This window comes from Rattus norvegicus, chromosome 15, assembly GCF_021556685.1.
Source record: "Rattus norvegicus strain SHRSP/BbbUtx chromosome 15, alternate assembly SHRSP_T2T, whole genome shotgun sequence".
NCBI lineage: Eukaryota > Metazoa > Chordata > Mammalia > Rodentia > Muridae > Rattus > Rattus norvegicus.
In genome coordinates this window covers 17,627,453-17,645,380 of record NC_141548.1, presented here as the reverse complement: position 1 = coordinate 17,645,380, position 17,928 = coordinate 17,627,453, and the positions used below count along the sequence as shown (strand labels likewise).

At 41.1% G+C, this 17,928-nt stretch overlaps 1 protein-coding gene across 9 annotated transcripts in view; it reads right to left on the bottom strand.

The window, feature by feature from the left end:
* The window catches only part of Fhit (fragile histidine triad diadenosine triphosphatase), a 1,549,291-nt gene that overhangs the window by 1,160,923 nt on the left and 370,440 nt on the right, over positions 1-17,928 (bottom strand).

The following is a 17,928-nucleotide window of genomic DNA, read 5'->3' as shown; positions in this document are numbered from 1 at the left end:
AGCCACAGGTGTGGTTCACCAACCTCCCAGGTGACCCTAAAGGTAGTCCAGGTGAGAATAAAGATGGGCTATTAGGGCAGGTTCTTACCTTCTATGGCCAGCTAGACCCAAGGATATCCCCTAGAATGTTCTCCTTGGCAGAATCAAAACAACAGTTACTATAATGAAAGCTTTCCAATATTTGGAAAAAGCCTTCTCTAACTTATCAATATCCCTACCATTCAACAGTGTCATAGCAAAAAGCTCAGTACAAGGACAGAACCTATTGACTGTCCCTACACACCTGACGACAATGGCTAGTAAGAAGCCTTAAGCACAGGCCTCCTTTTATACCTGCCTCCCCCTTACACACACTTGTTTTTGTGTTTGTTTTCTTTAATTACAAGATCAAAGTGCCCTATCTCTGTACTACCCCCTCCCCTAACCCAATTCCTCTCAAAAAAAGCTACAATCCTAGCTAAATACAGCTCGGGGGCATCTTAACTTGGGGAGATTATAAATTGGAGCTGAGAGAGTTTCTTGGAAACCATCTCAATTCTCCACAGAATAAAATACGATGCAGCTTCTCAGCAGGTCCAATAAAAGACTTCAAGCATTAGTGCACATAGCTATATCTGTGGGGATCAGAGGAAGTCACTGGTATACTGATATGAGTTTGCTAAGCATGTATTTTTAATGCAGAACAAAGCATGTCCATACTGAGGTCAAACTCAGCACTAGAACGTTCACAGCGAAAGGAAAAGGACAGACTCTCAGCTCTTGGGTTATAGTTAGTAAGTAGTACATCCACTGATGAGAAATCAACATATTGCCCTATGTTAGTTAAGTCAGCACCCCTTTCTCCTTCTTTTGTGTAATTCTGTGCACTTAATTGGGAAAGTTCCCTAAACACAACATTTAATTTCATTCTCTTCAATAACACTCTTCTTTCTTAACCAAAATAAAATATAATAAAACAAAAACCATCACACTGAAACTGGACAAAGCATATGAACAGAAGAGGAAAAGCCCAAAAGAAGGCACAAAAATTAGAAGCCCACTTGTTGCCCCACTTGGGAGTCCCATAAAAAATGAAATTGAATTCCTACCAGTCAGATATGTGGAGACTGAAGTGGCCAACTCCACTTCCATGGAGGGAAGGGGGGCATCAACCTACCCACAAAACCTTGAACCCAAAATTTGTCTTGCCTATAAAGATAGAGCCAAGATTGAGGAAACAGCCCAACCTGAGACCCATCCCACCGGAAAGAGCCAATGCTTGGCACTATTCATGATACTTTGCTATGTTTGCAGACAGGAGCCCTGTATAAAGGTCTTTTAAGAGGCTTCATCCAGCAGCAGAAGGAAACAGATGCAGAGACCCACACCCAAACATCAGGAGGTTCTCAAGAAGTCTTGTGAAAGAGTGGGGGATAGAATTAAGCAAGCTAGAGAGGTCAAGGACACCACAAGAAGCCCTACAGAGTCAACTAACCTGGGCCCAGAGGGGCTCAGAGACTTAACCATCAACCCTTTGGTCCAGCATTCAAGGGCTGGACATAGAGCCCCCTACACATTTGAAGCAGATGTGTAGCTTGGCCTTCATGTGGGTCCCCTAACATTTGGAGTAGAGTCCATCTCTGACTCTGTTGCCTGCCATTATATCCCCTTCCCCTGCCTGGACTGCTTGGTTGTGCCTCAGTCAGTGAAGATGTGCTTAGTCCTACGGGGTTGTGGATGTCCCAGGATTGGGGTGGTACCCTGAGAAGAGGCTTCCTTGAGGAGAAGGGGAGGGGGTAATGTAGGAAAGGATTTGTAACAGTGCGACTGAGAGGAGAAGAGGAATGGGGGGGGTGAGGAATGTAAAGTAAAATAATTAATTAAAATTTAAAAATACTGAATTGAAAGCTATACTCTACAGCAGAGGACCTGTGCAGATGTGTGTAGGCCTTGTGTATGCTGCCTCAGTCCCTGTGAGTTCACATTAGCTTTGCTGGGTTGATTAAGAAGGATTTGTCCTCTTCTCTTTCATCCTCCCTGGCTTTTACACTTTCCACAGAGTTCCCCGAGCTCTGAGAGGAGGGCTCCCATTTAGAACTGTGTGGTCCAAAGTCTCTCTTTCTCTCTCTGCATAATGTCTGGATATGGGTCTCTATATTTGTTCCCATCTGCCAAAAGAAGTTTCTTGGATGGTGACCGAGTAAGGCACTGATCTGTGACTAGAGCAGAATGTCACTAGGGGTCATTCTATTACTACTTCCTTCTTTCCTTTTCTTTTAAGGACCAGTAGTACATGGTCTTACCCTGACCTCTGGGCTATCTAGTCTCTGGTTCTTGGTCACCCAATCAGTGTTGGGTATGGGTTCCATCTAGTAGAGTGGGCCTTATGTCAAATCAGACATTGGTTGGTTCCTCCCACAAGCTTTGTGTCACCTTAGCCCTAGCATATTTTGTAGACAGGTTAGCATTGTAGCTCAAAGGTTTTGTGAATGGACTGGTATTTGCATTTCTCTTTCAGAAGACTGCAGAGCACCACAGACACTAGAATACAAAGGCAAAGTTTACATGTAGACACCAGCTAGATCTTTTCATGTTCAATGAGTTGTATGGGTGTTATCTTCAGCAATGGGACCTTGCTGTCAGTTTGTGAAGGACAACTCATTGTCTCAGCACCCGCCTGGCTTGCTTGGGGGTGAGCACCTTTACTACAGCAGGCCCTGAATATTCCAACATAGCTGAAACAAAGGAAAAGACCTTAAAGGAGCCTGTATATGTGAGAGAGGTCCTTAAAGAGGAAATGGATAAATACTTTAAGAAATTCTGGAAAACACAAACAGCAGAAGGAAACGAATAAAACTGTTAAAGACCAAAAAATGGAAATAGAGTACTCAAACTGAGGGAATTCTGTGGCTGAAAAATTTAGAAACTCGAATAGGAACCTCAGAGGCAAGCTTCATCAACAGAATACAAGAGATGAAAGAGAGAATCTCAGGCACTGAAGAAATGGACACACCCTTCAAGTATAACATTAAATCAACAAAACTTAACATGCAACATATCTGGGAAACAAAACATCCAACAATCTGGGACACTACAAAAAGAACATACAAAGGAATGATAGGAATAGTGGAAGGAGAAGCCCAGAGAATAATTTCAACAAAATCATGGAAGAAAAATTTCCTAACATAGTGAAAGGAGATGCCTATAAAGAAGCATACAGAACACCAAATAGATTGGACCAGTAAAATATCCCATTGCCATATAATGATCAAAACACTAAAAACAAACAACAGAGAAAGAACATTAACACTTGAAAGGGGAAAAGATCAAGTAACATATAAAGGCAGATCTATTAGAATTATACTCACCTTGTCAATAGAGACTCTTAAAGCCATAAAGGCCTGAAAAGATATGCTATAAACTCTAAGAGACCACAGGTGCCAGCCCAGAGTACAATATCCAGCATAAATGTTCAAATTTCAATCAGCATAGACGTTTAACATCAATAACATTCTTTATATTATGCTTCCTATCAAAAATCAAAAGATGAAGACTCTGTAGAAACTTTCAATGTCTTCTGGATGAATATTTCTGCATTGAATGAACAAAAATATAGACAGACAGAAGGACGGAGACAGACAAAAAGATAGACAGACAGATTCCCATAGTTGGTGCTGTCCATAAAGAAATCTCCAGGATTGAATTAAAAAGAGAACAAGCAGACTTGAATCTCTCAGTGCCATATTAAATGTATAGTATTTTACTTCATCACTTTGGGGTGTAGACTTAATATAAGCCTTCAAAAGACAAATTCAAAGTCAGACCTCCATATGTACTATGAATATTATACATACATACTATGAATGTTAATTTTCATATCATCTCAATTGGGCCCTGGGGTAGCCGAATACTTAATACTTTGACATTTTTGTGACAATGGTTTGGATGACATGAATGGATTCAATTGTCATTCCTCATCCAGGAAACTGAAGTCAGGCTGCAAAACGGTCAGCCTTCCCCCTAGCCTCACATTGGGACTTCATTTTGCCTTCCTCTACACTATGACAGAAGCATTGCATCCTGGATAAGAAGCCTTTTGACCCATGGATTAGCCCTCAGCAAGCCGGAGTCTTTAGCAGTTCTTCGTTTTGTCAGCCTCCACAACTACAGAAGACAATTCGTCACAATAAATCTCTTTCCACACGTGTTTATAAATATCCCATTAGTTCTGTTTCTCTGGAGAACCCTGACTGGTACAAGTGTTAAACCCAGGGGAAAGAGTAATTACTTACATCAATCTGCCAGCTAACCCCATGTCTCTTAAGGGGTGACTGTTTTTTCCATGAGCCATCATACTGTTCTCCATCATGCACTCTGGTGAGTGTTGGAAACTTGTGTATTATGTCAAGATGGAGGATGCTGTAAGAGCAGACTGAAGGCTAGTTAGAGATGCCAGCCACAAGGCAGCTTGGAAGACTCGGGTCTCCCTTTCCAGGAATAAAAGATGAGAGAGAACTAAAAAGTCTGGATGGTCAACTTGAACAGAAAAGGCACTTTAACGGCTACTTACAGCTGCTTATACTTTGTCTCTCGTTGACTTAATCAAATGTTTAGAAACACGTGCTGTACTCAGACTCCCACGCCTGTGTCTACAGTGTGAAAAGCACTATTCCCTGTTGACAGTGTTTCCAGAGCAGGACTTCTCTCTAGGTTGGAGATAACCCTTCCTTGAGTCCCATCTGATGCTGCTCGGGTTGTCTCTAAAGGCACAAATACCAACATATAAAAATTAGCAGCTTTTCCTGATAAATAAAAATCCATCTTTATACATGTCTATATTTTGAAGTCAATTCATGATGTTGCTACTTCTTATACAGCTTTTAAAGTGATTTCAAAAGTCCTGTGGAGATCAACATCCCAGTACATGGGATTTGTGAAGTCACAGTCCCTGGAATCATGATAACTCTGTATTCAATTTCCTCATTCCTTTCAACCAAGTCCAGTAGATGACCTCCTCAGGTCCTAGAATAAGCACAAGGTGAGGCCATGTCTGCCAACTGTCACTTTGGAAAGTAGCAGTAGAAAAAAGCCAAGTGGAAAGCAAGGTCATTTCTCATGATGGTAAGAGACCTCAAAAGAAAGCTCATCTCTGTGGTAGAGTGTACATGATGGATTTTGGAGCAGTTTAGCCTTTCAGAAGCAGAACATACTGATTTGATAAGCTTGTGAATTGGGAGAGAGGCAACTCTGCTTTCTCCTTCTTTTCCTACTTGAAACAGGGGTGCCGACTGTATCTCAGGTTGGCCTCAAGCTCACAGTGATCCTCCTGCCTCAGCTTGCAAGTGTTGAGTACCACCATACATCCTGATTAATAACCCAACATTGATTTAAACATAGGCAGTTTTCTTTGTATGTAGGGGGTTGCTTTGCTTTGGTTTTTACATATAACAACAAATATATATATATGTATATATATATACATATATATATATACATATATATATATGGTCTGGCATAGAGCTGGTATCTTTGGTTATCCCCAGCCCAGGTTTCTTCTCTTGTGCTGTCCTTACAGGCAACTCACTCTCACTACTGGCCTAGTTGTTGAGGCAAACTCCAGCACAGACTATCCATACATTTGTGGAAATGATGAAGTAAAGAATTGTGAATCATGAAGTTAGTGTTTTGCATGAAGTCCTATCCAGTGACCCCACATACTTCCCTCTTATCCAGTCTCTTCTGTCTATAGGAAAGTGGAGAGGGTTGGAGAAATGGCTCAGCAGGTAAGAGTTACAGTCTGCTCTTCCAGAGGACTGGGGTTCAATTACCACCACCAACATGGTACCTCACAACTATCCATAACTTCTGTTCCAAGGGATCCAACCCTCTCATAGAGACATACATACAGGCAAAATATGGATGCACATAAAGTAAATAAATCTTTCTAAAAAGTTTAGAGAAGTGGGTATGTGCCAATCAACCATTGCTGTGTCAAACCAAATTAGCTTTCCATTAGGAAGAAAGATATTCATGCATGGGACCCATCAGCACCAACATCTCACTGAGGGATATAGGAGCAGAAAAGGCCAAGGGCACCACCTCTCCAGGCTCCGGGGGCGTACTGGGGAATACTTTGTGCTAATGGTCCATTTCTTCCTTTTCATCATCTCCGAACCTTCCTTCTACCACCTTTCTTTTGGACTGACAGGGATGCTTCACTCTAAAACATCTCCCTGAGCATGAGACATACAACATTTTCCTTCCTTGACTACAGAATCTTCAGCTTGACTGACAGGCTATGGTGATTTCTTTTAGTAAATTACCTAAAGCAAGCTCTGTTTCTGATGTTGGCATGAAAGCTAGATCCTTTTTTGGCGTGAATTTACCATTAAGCAGCACCTCACTCTCATGTGACCAGATTCTATCCAATGAGTAGAACTATACCGAGGCTTCCAAGAATAAGTGCTCCTTTATTTTATGAGAAAACTGTCTTCTTTTTTCTTTCTACATTTTTTCTTTCCTTTTCTAGATGTATTTTAAGTGGAAACTTTCTGCTTGGAGCTATGTAGCCATGTTGTGATCATGAGGCCAAAATATAAAAGACATCAAGGATGAAAGGCACTATAATGTTCCTGATATCACTGAGCTACCAAACTAACTCAGAGGCTCTCTAGCACATATCTTATGAGTAAACAAATATTCTAAGGGTTTTAACCAAATTCCACAAGTTTTCTGTTACTGTAGTTGATAGAATTTGGAATTCACATTCCTCCTCTCATTAACTTTATTTTGTACAGGGCAGGAGGCACATCAATAACAGCAGCAGATTATATTGTTGTTAGCCCAGTGACATCCTCCTGAGAACTCTATTGCCTAGTGATGAGCTTCCCAGAGCCTAGACCATATTCCTCCCTCTTTCTACCCTCAAGGAACTCCTCATTTACCACCCATAGGAGGACTGAGCTGGCAACTCGAACCAGAAAGAAGTCAAAACAAGCAAAAAAATTTGCAGAGAATCATAAGGATGCTTGAGTTCAGGGTGTGGAGGGGCAGGGCTGTCTGTCTTTTAGAAGATGTATCAGCTTTGTTGGGATGAGGAAGAATAAGGTTGAACTGGTGATGTTCTGGATGAACTATGTGATGAGGACCTTGCTTTGGCAGGGAACCTTGCAATGGAAGAGACACCAAGGCAACTGCTGGGTTGGTCACTCCAGGTAGAGGAGCTCACTTCCTGGAGGACAGATGTAGGACAAACACTGATGCTTTCAAAATTGTAAAAGACACAACAGATACGGTGTACCAGGGCAGATGCATCAAATCTTTGATAAGCAGGATTACAGTAACCCCAACACACAACTTCCAATTTCCCTCAGCTGAAATCTATCTTCACTGTATAGCCAAAGTACTCATAAAATTCCAAATATCATGTTTATCTGCATTTCTGTAAGAGCTGAAATAGCTCAACATCACTTCTATGATAAAATCGCTCAATTCTATCATGACCCACAGACCTCACTCCCTCTCCGGATCTCCCATTACATTCTATTTTCTCTATGCTCCTGCTTACGTCATTTTTCAATGCACGGTGTTCATTGTCTTCTCTCTCTCAGGCTTGGGGACAAGTACCATCCCAGATGCTCAGACGCTGATCCTCTATTCATGCTTCACGAATACTCGCTGTACATGGCTTCCAAGAGTGGTTTTCGATTTTACACAGAGGTGAAGCCTACCCTGTCCCTCTTCAAAACCAGGTTCCCAGCTTGCTGCAGAATGCTGCCCACCTGTGCTTATCTCTTCTTTGTATAACATCACACTAGTGATCTGTTATTTAATGACTACGCACTCTATGTTGTAAGGTTCCTGAAGGCAGGGGCCATGTCTTTCTAGTTCACTTGGTTTATAGCACATAATAAAACTCCTTGTGAATATAGTGAAAGACTAGCTGTAGTTTATGATTGTACTGCCACCACTTTGCAGGGTAGAGGAAGAACCACACTCAAGAGCACAGATGAGAAGTAGACTCAGGAAAAAAAAATAACAGTACAAACGTGGCTAGATATACCTTTCACTGTTTTAGTTAGGCATCAACGGAAAACCAGGATCCTTCCTTAACATTTCTCACAATTCTATACAACTGAGGATATAGCACTAGCAAGGAATCAGCCAGGCCTGAGTTTATATTCTGCTTTTCTCTTGATCGCATGCATGATTTTATCCCTTGGTTCTTGGCTTTCATCATATTCAAAGTGAGAGGAAGGACAAAAGCATCCCAAAGGAGTTGTGAAGAATAAATGAGATAACACATGTGCTGAGCATAGACCAAGCACAGTGGGTACTCATGGGCCTCATTGTTCTATGATCATCAGTAAACACTCAATATAAATTTAACTCCATCAAGAGACTGGAAGAGCAGCATAAATGTTAACTATCATGGTGATGAGTTGTGCTGTCATTGTTAATTGTACCAGACAGGTCTAGAATTCAAGTGCCGACAGGGTCTCCTTATAGTTATAAAGGTCTGTGTCTTTCTTGGTCCTCATTTTGGCCCAGTGCCAGTCCTGGAGCAGGAAAAGGAGGCCTGATGGCAGATGAGGTTGAAGCATAGCCGTCCTCACTTAAAGAGCTTGAGTCTATCAGAACATTGAATTTCATTCTGAAACTCTCATAGAATATATTCAAGGACATGATGAGACGAATTAATGTTCAGAAACTTCTATTAAATGTTTAACATTGTTTTGAAGTAGATGCTCTTGGGTACCCAAGTGATTGGCCTTGAGTAGAAAAATATTAATACAGCTTGTATAAAACCATTGTAAAGCAGCACACATGAGTTCTTAGTACCTGATAAACAGGTAGTAGTAGTCTTAGATCAAAATGCCCAATGTGAGGACACAGAAACTCAAATGAGTACACACACACACACACACACACACACACACACACACACACAAGTCAGAAGAGAAGATAAGCAAAAAAGAACTGGATGGATTTGTTTTATATTAAAAGACACCTAAGCAATAATAGTATTTCAATTTAAACAGCATTAAAAAGAACTCATAAAATAGAGGGATTCTCCTCTGTGGCATGGTCAAAGCAAACGTCAGCACTGAGGACAGCATGGCCCAGAACATCATGTCTCTACCTATAAGTCAATGAGAGCAGATCCAGCCACGATACTGCTTCATCTGAAGCTGTAGCTGCACCTGCTCGCCTCACTCATTTATTGACTTCTTCTATCAACCCAAGGAAGCAAGGCCTTCTGGTTGCCGCCTTGCAATGTGACAGTAAAACTCATCATGCTCCCACCTGAAAAGGGACATTTTGATGGGTGCCTTATTGTAACTATTATACGTGACACAAAGCCCACCACTGAGTTGAGACAATTATGAATACCTCATTAATAGGACAGAAATCGCCCTTCACTTATTCACTTCAGGAGAAAACACCCAGATGTCTTGCTACCCCTCTGGGCTCCTGGGGACTTTTTTTTTAATATATATAATCATGGTCTGCAATGCCTAAGTGCAACAGGATGATTTAAAAGTATTATGATAGCTGTCTCCTGTGATATTTATCTCTCCCAGTCTATTCATTTGTGATCTAGATGAAAATGCGGGATGCAATCTGCATATTGATGTTCTCTAAAAGGTATCGGCAGCTCTTCAGGAAGGACGCTTTAGCTGCTTTAGAAATCTGAAATAGTCTACAGTTGTGGAATTTATGGCTGCCATTTCCATAAAAATAAAGCCCTAGTAAAAGAAAGACTCAATGTTTTACATACATAGATACATTTAGAGTAAATGTATGCTTGTAAGTGTGTGTGTGTGTGTGTGTGTGTGTGTGTGTGTGTGATACACACACATGCTTCAGCACATGAATGGATGTCTTGTAGGATGTCTTGAGAACGACTTGTAGGAATCAGCTTTTTCTCCTTCTCTGTGTGAGTTCTAGGGAACAAACTCATGTTGTCAGGCTGGGCAGCAAGTGCCTTTATATGGCAAGTCACCTTGCTGGCCCCAAGATATATTCGATTCTTCTAACCAATGTGTGGTTAAATATATGTGCTATGGGAGGAGACAGATCTGAGGCCAGTTCTGAGCTTCATGTTAATTTCTGCTTGAACTTTGGTAAAGCTAGTAGCAGCTGCATTAAATTATATTATTCTTGCCTATCATTGGAGAGCTAACATGCTGGATATTAATGTTCTCTGTTGACATAGTTTTTTCTGGTACATAGGCTAGACATTTGTAATGTCTATGACTATTAGGTGGGCTCAAATGACTGAATTCTGGTTTAAAATGTGTGGCAAAAGAGGCACACCTGCAGAAGTCTTGTGGAGTGGCTTTTACTATTTTCTTTTCTTTTTCAATAACCCTAAAGTCGAAGAATCTACAGTTACAAAATAGAAGAAATGTGGATCCAACCTCAGAATCTTTGAGAAAAGCCACAACTTGAGTTGTAAGGGAGGTTTTGAAGAATTAAACCACTGAAAAGCAATGTGATGCTGCTCACTACAACAGCTGGGCTACGTTAGAGCCCTGCTCATTGCGACAACAGTCAGACGATGATGCAGGCTGCTCACTGTAACAAACAACACACACTATGTTAGAGGCTACGCCTTACAACGGTAGACAGGCTAAGTTAGAGCTTCCCTACCTGGCTACCACTAAGCTGAGACTAAAATTGTTTTTTGCTAATGACAGTTGTTCTGTGCATTGTGGAAGGTTTAGCAACATGAATGAACTCTACTGGAAGACAGAGCCACTACAAATGTCCGTAGACATTGCCAGATGTTATATGGGCAAAAGAATTACTCTTGTTAGACCTCAGGACTCCCAGTGGAAGGATAATGACAACACAAAGCCTTCAACCCAAAATGTGTCCTGCCTTCAAGATATGCAGGAACAAAGACATAGCAGAGACTGAGAAAATGGCCAGCCAATGACTGCTCCAAATTGAGATCCATCCCAAGGGCAGGAAAAAGTCCCTGACACAGAGAAAAGGGGTAAAAATTCAAACTATAGCTTCAGCATAAACATCTGTTGTTCTTGTTGTTGTTGTTCTTATTGTTGTTTAGAGCAAAAAATTAGATGTCATTAGAGCTTAAAGGAAAAAATATCCAAGAGATTAATTCAAAAATTTAAGGGACCAAATGCCACAGTTAAAACCATGCACAAGCAAGGAAGTAAAGAGCTGGTCAATTTGGTTAACGAGGTCAAAATGACAAAACAGACAAGCAAACAAACTAGAAATCTAGTGAGACACAGTTAAAAGGATAACAATGAAACAATTCAAGTATAAGGTATAAATACTAGAACAAAAGGGAAAATTATAAAGAGAGAAATGAGAGCAATTCAACAAAACACACAGTATTATTGTATCAGTTGATAGGCTTATGAAGTTGACAGTTCTGAAATGTCTAATAAATATGTTCAACATTCTTAGACACTAGAAAAATGCAATTAAAACCTCTTGAGAGCCCATCTCCACAGTCAGAATGGCGATCAGTCTTAATGGCGATCATTAAGAACATGAAGTATGGACCTGGGGAGATGATTTAGCCACTAAGGACAGTGTTGATCTTGCAGAGGATCTGGGTTCAGTCTCCAGCACTCACACGGAGAATCACGTCTATCTATATTTCCAGGTCCAGAGGATCCAACACCCTCTTCTGGCCTCTGCAGTCACTAGACATGGTGCACAAATATAGTTATGTAGGCAGAACACTCCTACACATGGAAAAAAATAAATGAATCTGAAAATGTAAAGGAGAAGAAGCACAACAATGCTAGTGACACCATGAGAAACAAACTTACTGCTAATCATCCTGGGAACTCCGCATGCACATGAAAAATACTCTAACGAGAACCACAGGACCTAGTTATCCTACAGACATATCTACCCCAAAATACCACAGAGATAAGATCCCATCCTCGCTTATTTCTGCTTTGCTCACAATATCGGGGAAATGATATCAGCCTATCTACGATGAGTGTGGGTACACACGTGTGGAAGCCATATGACAAATAGGTGTCATACCTTAGGCCTTATTGACCTTTATTTTTAGACAGTTTTTCACTGGTCTCAAATTTGCCAGGCTAGGCTAGATGGCCAGCAAGTTTTGTGAATCCGTCTCCATTCACACCATCACGTCCTGGTTCTTAGAATTAAACTTAAACTTTATATTTGTTTGGAAACCAAGTGTTTTTCTGATAAAGTTATCTACCCAGTATTTATTATTATAGCAAGTGTTTACTGTTGTTGTTGTTGTTGATGTTTTTGCTGTTGTTGTTGATGATGATGATGAAGAAGATGATGATGATGATGGGGTAGAGTCTTCCTATGTGTCTCTGGCTGGCCTGGAACTTGCTATGTAGACTAGGCTAGCCTCCAGCTCACAGAGATCTATCTGCCTCTGTCTCCCGGGTCCTGGAATTAAAGTCAAGCACCCACCAAGAATTATTTTTTAGAATGTCTATCTCTGGAGGAATGTACCTGATGTTATTTGTAATCAGAATCTCCCTCTGTGACAGGGTAGGGAGTATGGTACTTAATCTGCAAAGGTGTTTACCTGCCAGCACTCAGTTTTATCTGTCAGCTTCTGCACAGAGCAAGGCTTGTCTCTTTCACCAACAAACTCTTATAGATATGTATGACATCTCTGACTAATGCTTACTAGTCATTAAAGACTTTACTCAGTTTTCTCAGATTGTTTTCTCTAATACAAGCTGCTCCCATCGGAGGAAGAGATTCTCAAAGCCACAAAGAGGCCCATATGAGGAGAAATGGAAGCCCCAGCAACTCCCATCAATTTGCCAAGCACAGGAATAAAGCCCCTCAGAAGTATATCCTCCAGCCCCAGGCAAGCTCCCAGATGACCAGCAACTGGTCTAGAAGCAGAACACTCTTCCTAGCCCGCCCCAAATGTCTGACTCCTAGAAATGACAGGAGATAATGTCTCCTGTGTTTTCAGGTGGTTGAGTTTGGCTTTTATTTGTTCTGCAGCAAGAGACAAGTACTCCAGCAGGATCCCCACATTCTGCCTGGTGGCAACTGGCTCAAGAGACTATGGAGCGGGCTTCACATTCAGCTGTATCAAGTTCCTACCCAGTGATCAGATCTGCACCTGGCACATGTTTGCAACAGATGTGCTAGTCTTGTTCCAAACATGTGCCAGGTCTCACATGCTACTGTGGTTTTCCTTCCAAGGCTTTATCATTACTTAGGTTTCTATCATTTTTCCCTTTTCCCTGATGACTGCAGAAACCAGAACACTGAAAGTATTCTGTCATGAAATGTTTGTGGCCTTTGGCCGCCTGAACTGACAGTAGACTTCTCATTGACTAGAAAGTGGACTGTTGATCTAGTCCTTAAAAAGAGCCCCTTCCATAGGAACTTCCTGTCCATTAAAGAAACAATTAAAATAAACTTAGTAAATTTACTTACCTATGCTCTGTTCTATGACAGGCCTCAGTCATAAACTAGATTTGTTCCTACTGAACACACTTTAGGTTACTGAAGGCACTTTAGGTTAAATAAAACAAATAAATAAATAATCTTGACTGTTTTCAAAGCATCAAAGTCATAGGGAAGAGGTGTCATGAAGACACAGTGTTTATTTGCATTCACAGGTATGCATAAGTAGAACATTTACATATCAAAGACAGTGAGGGCTAAATGCCAAGCGGAAAAGGAATGCATGGGTCTTAACAGATCTTCAAAGCAGAGGCAAGAGAGCAGAATTGATCAGGACTCCCTTCAGTGAAGAAGAAAGTCCTAAGAACTTGTAACTCTGGTAGATAGCATTATAGACACCATCAGACCCACCTCGTTCTTCTGTGGTCTAGCCATGGAGACTCCCACACAACTCTTGGGTCAGATAATACTCTATGACCAGCTTTATCCAGCTGTGGGTTGTGACAAAAACTAATGTTTCAGAACTAAATGAGGAAAAAAAAAAAGGAATCCTGTTATAGTCTCCAGTCTTCCCTCCCTATGAAGGTCACATGTTCTGGATGTTGTAACTTTCTACAGACTGCATGTTATTGGTGCTTTATCAGCTTGGGTGGCTATGTGATGATCCTTAGAAAGGCTCCCCTGACATGTGATGGAGAGTCACCACGAACAAGAAATAAACCTGCCTTTGCCTTATGCCCCTTTGATTTAGGGATTAATTTGTTACTGCAGCATAGCCCAGCCTTTTCCAGCTTAAAGAGCAAGATTCTTGGAAGTGGAAAAATAGAGACAGCATTGGTTCCTTATAAATCACACCCTACAGGACCTTTCTCAATGACAAATCTGTGCATGCTACAATATATCTTGGCATAACATACCTTAATAGGACTAGAATTTTTTTAAAAAAATAAAAGCATACAAGGGGATGGAGAGATGGCTCAGCGGTTAAGAGCTCTTCCAGAGGTCATGAGTTCAATTCCCAGCAACCACATGATGGTTCACAACCATCTGTAATGGACCTGATGCCCTCTTCTGGTGTGACTGGAGACAGCTACAGTGTACTCATATACATAGAATGAATAAATAGTACCCCCCCCAAATAAAAAGCATACAGAGAGTCGGAAGGGTGGCAAGACATGAGCTGCCCTTCATGGGTGATTACTACAGATCTCAGAATAACAATATTATCAATGGCTTTGCCAGGGTGTTCATTTTACTTCGTGTTCCGTTCTTTTAAGATTACAAAGCCATACATTTCCATTTAGAAAGCAGTATTCCCTAACCTCTAAACCTGAGGATCTTGTGAAACTCTTGCCCACAGCTGAATGGCTGCAAATAAATGCCTGGAGTTCCCTTGAAGCGATCCCATTTTATACTGAGATGTTTTCTCTCTTCAGCAAGAAAGTGTCCTTGCCTGATGGGTCCATCCTCTAGCTGTATATTATGCTTATTGCTCTGTGGCTGTCACTCCTTATTCTTGTCTTAGTTGCTTGGGCCTTATAAAATTCAGTACTATGAAGCAGCCAATAAGGAGTCCAAAAGATCTGTCTCTTACAACAGACCTTTCTGTTACCTAGATGTCAATGACAGATTCAGATCAATTATTAGGTGGGATGCAGTCTCCATTCACTTGCTCTGTAATGAGCTGTTCCTCAATGAATAGGATATGGTCTCCAAGGAAACAATACAATAGATAGTAGGCAAACCCTTTGCACTGACATTAGCACCACAAATCAACCTCCTTAAATGAATTGTCTTTGAAACTGACTTGTAAGTGGAACTTGAGTCTATCTTTAGACTCAATAAAATAGTTTGATTTGTTACCTAGTATTCTCAAAGTGACTATGATCACTTTGATTCTCAAAGTGGCTGGTAATCTCTGGACACACATTAAGATACCAAGTACAAACTCAAATACCTGCCATATTTTCAAACACCATTGAATAAACTTGGTTTGAGAGACAAGATGGACCATGAGAGGAGGGGAGGAGGGGGGTGTCTGAAGTAGTCAGTTACCTGAACTTTGGAATCGTATGAGTTTGGGTCTTTAAACATTTTAATGAATCTGTCATTCTGAACAGATCTTGGGTTAACTAAGTCCTGAGGAAAAATGCCAGATTGGTCCTTTATTTAAAGGAAGATTCTCATAACACAACAGGAAAGGTCAGAATGTGTAATGGACATTTAAAAGTAGCCATAATAGGGACAAAGAGGTAGCTTAGCTGTTAAAAGGGGATCCTGCGCTTTCAGAGGATCAGAGTTTTGTTCTTAGCAGCCATATTGAGTTGCTCGCAACTACCTGTGACATCAGTTTTAGAAGCAGCACTGTACACATATCACACACATACAACTAAAATAAAATGCAATATTTTCAAAGAGGCACAACATATTACACATGAAGATTCTCTCTATTTCACCTAAGTCTTCTGAACCCACATGTGACACAAATCTTGATCTTCCTAGAATGCTGTTTCTGTACTAATGGCTTGCAGTGTAGAGCATATGATGCCCTCAGTTCCAAGTAGCAAGAAATAAGTCGAGCTCCAGTAATATGGAAAGGGTGTTGGTCATGGACACAGAGTGTGTCCTGAACTCAGAGGCATAAATATAGCCAGTGAGTACCGCAGTGACAGGAATAAGAAGATAGTCACAAGCTGAGGGAGTACAGGCCTCATTCCCTGCCTCTCAGTACCTTTCACAGATCCAGACATGTGCAGAAAGTAACTGCCTGTCTTGCAATTACGAACACTAAATGCTGAGGCATCAGAAAAGACCATCTCAGATTAGGGGGTTCAATTGAAATCTACAAACTCTTCCCAAGGAGCCGTAGAGCGACCACACACGACTGCTAAAACTCAAGCGACCTCTGCAAGAGGGAGAAAAGGGTGTTCTGAAGAGAAGAAGAAAGAGTCATGTCAGGGCCCCACAGGCAATCTGGGGGTATCAATGTATGCAATAAGAATGCATAGTTAAAGCAAGGCCCCTACTCCTGCAGGGTGTTGCATGTGCTTCTCACTTACAGGAACTGATAGATACCTTTAGTCACTTGTGTCTAATACCAGAAGAAAGGGTGCTCCTTTCTGCATATCCTTCCCTCAGAAAGAGCCCTTAGCGCTTTAGGATTCTGTGTGAGTATGAATGAACAACACATGAAGGAGTTTCAATCCTCATAAATATCCATGGTAAACTTCATAAACATCTGAGCATACTCTCCCAGTATCACACAATAGACCTTTTACCACAGCATCTACTATCTACTTTGTCCTGATCATAAATTCATCTTGCTCTTTGACTGTTGCCTGCATTGTTCAGTATATGTGAGCATGACCATACACTTAGAAACAAAAAAAAATAAGTATCAAAAATATTCTAGAGTGCTATGGGTAGTTTTAAATATCTAAAAGAAAATATGTCAACAGGACTTGGCTTTCAATTGTATTATAGCTTGACTCTTGGATGTTCTCCAAAGGCCCTTGCATGGAAAGGCTTTAGTCTCTGGCCTATGGTGTGAGTAAAAGCTGATAGAATCTTTAGGAAGAGGGCCTGTTGGGAAGTGGTTAAATCATTGGGTGTTTATCCTTGAAGAGAAGTGGGGTCTTCAGTTACTCTTCTTCCTCTCTCTTCACGTTCAGTTTGCTGTGAGGTGAATGGACTTCTCTACTGGGCACTTCCTCCATGATGGGCTGCCTAATACAGGCACAGAGGCAACATGAACTGGAAACTGCTAAGCTGATGATGTTGGATATTTGGTGGTAATGTGAGGAGACTATCAGAAATGACAGGAAATAGAAACATACTTCTAGGACAGGAAAGTAGCTACTGAGGAAGAGTGAAGAGCTGTACATGTTGGCAACAACCATTTAAGCATCATGAGAAAAATGTCTAAGCAATGAACTTTACACATATTGTTGGTTTGGCTGGAGGGAGTCGGCATCTTGCATGCAGAGCGTCACACAGTTGTATGCAGCCAGAAACTTGGAGTTTTATTTCTGCCGACAAGGTCATCCTTAATAGAAGGCCTTGGCATTACATTATCTAGCCTGTCAGTCATGATATATAACTTTGTCATATGGAAACACAGCATGTCACTTAACTTCCTTTGCTAACTCTCGTTCCCACAGAGCTCAGGCCTTCATAGAGCATGGGATGACACTGGATATATGGATTCCATGTAACTGGTCACCAGCTTCTTGTGAAAACACAAAGAGGCACACTCCACTACTGCGCAGTCTCACAGACTGGACAACAATATTCCATCTGGAAGAAAAGAATTATTTCATGATTTGAACCATGATTGACGCCAAATGATAGTGACCTGCTCTAGGAAAACTGTGTAGGAGGCAGTCTCTTCTCATACTCTTATGATACCCTGGACACTGTCCAAGTGTTTCACTAGGATGGTGTATTTCCTTATTAATTTCTACCTGTGTCAATGAATTCACGATATATTTCCTGAAAGGCTGTCACAAGCACAGCCCGGATAGCACTTTTAAG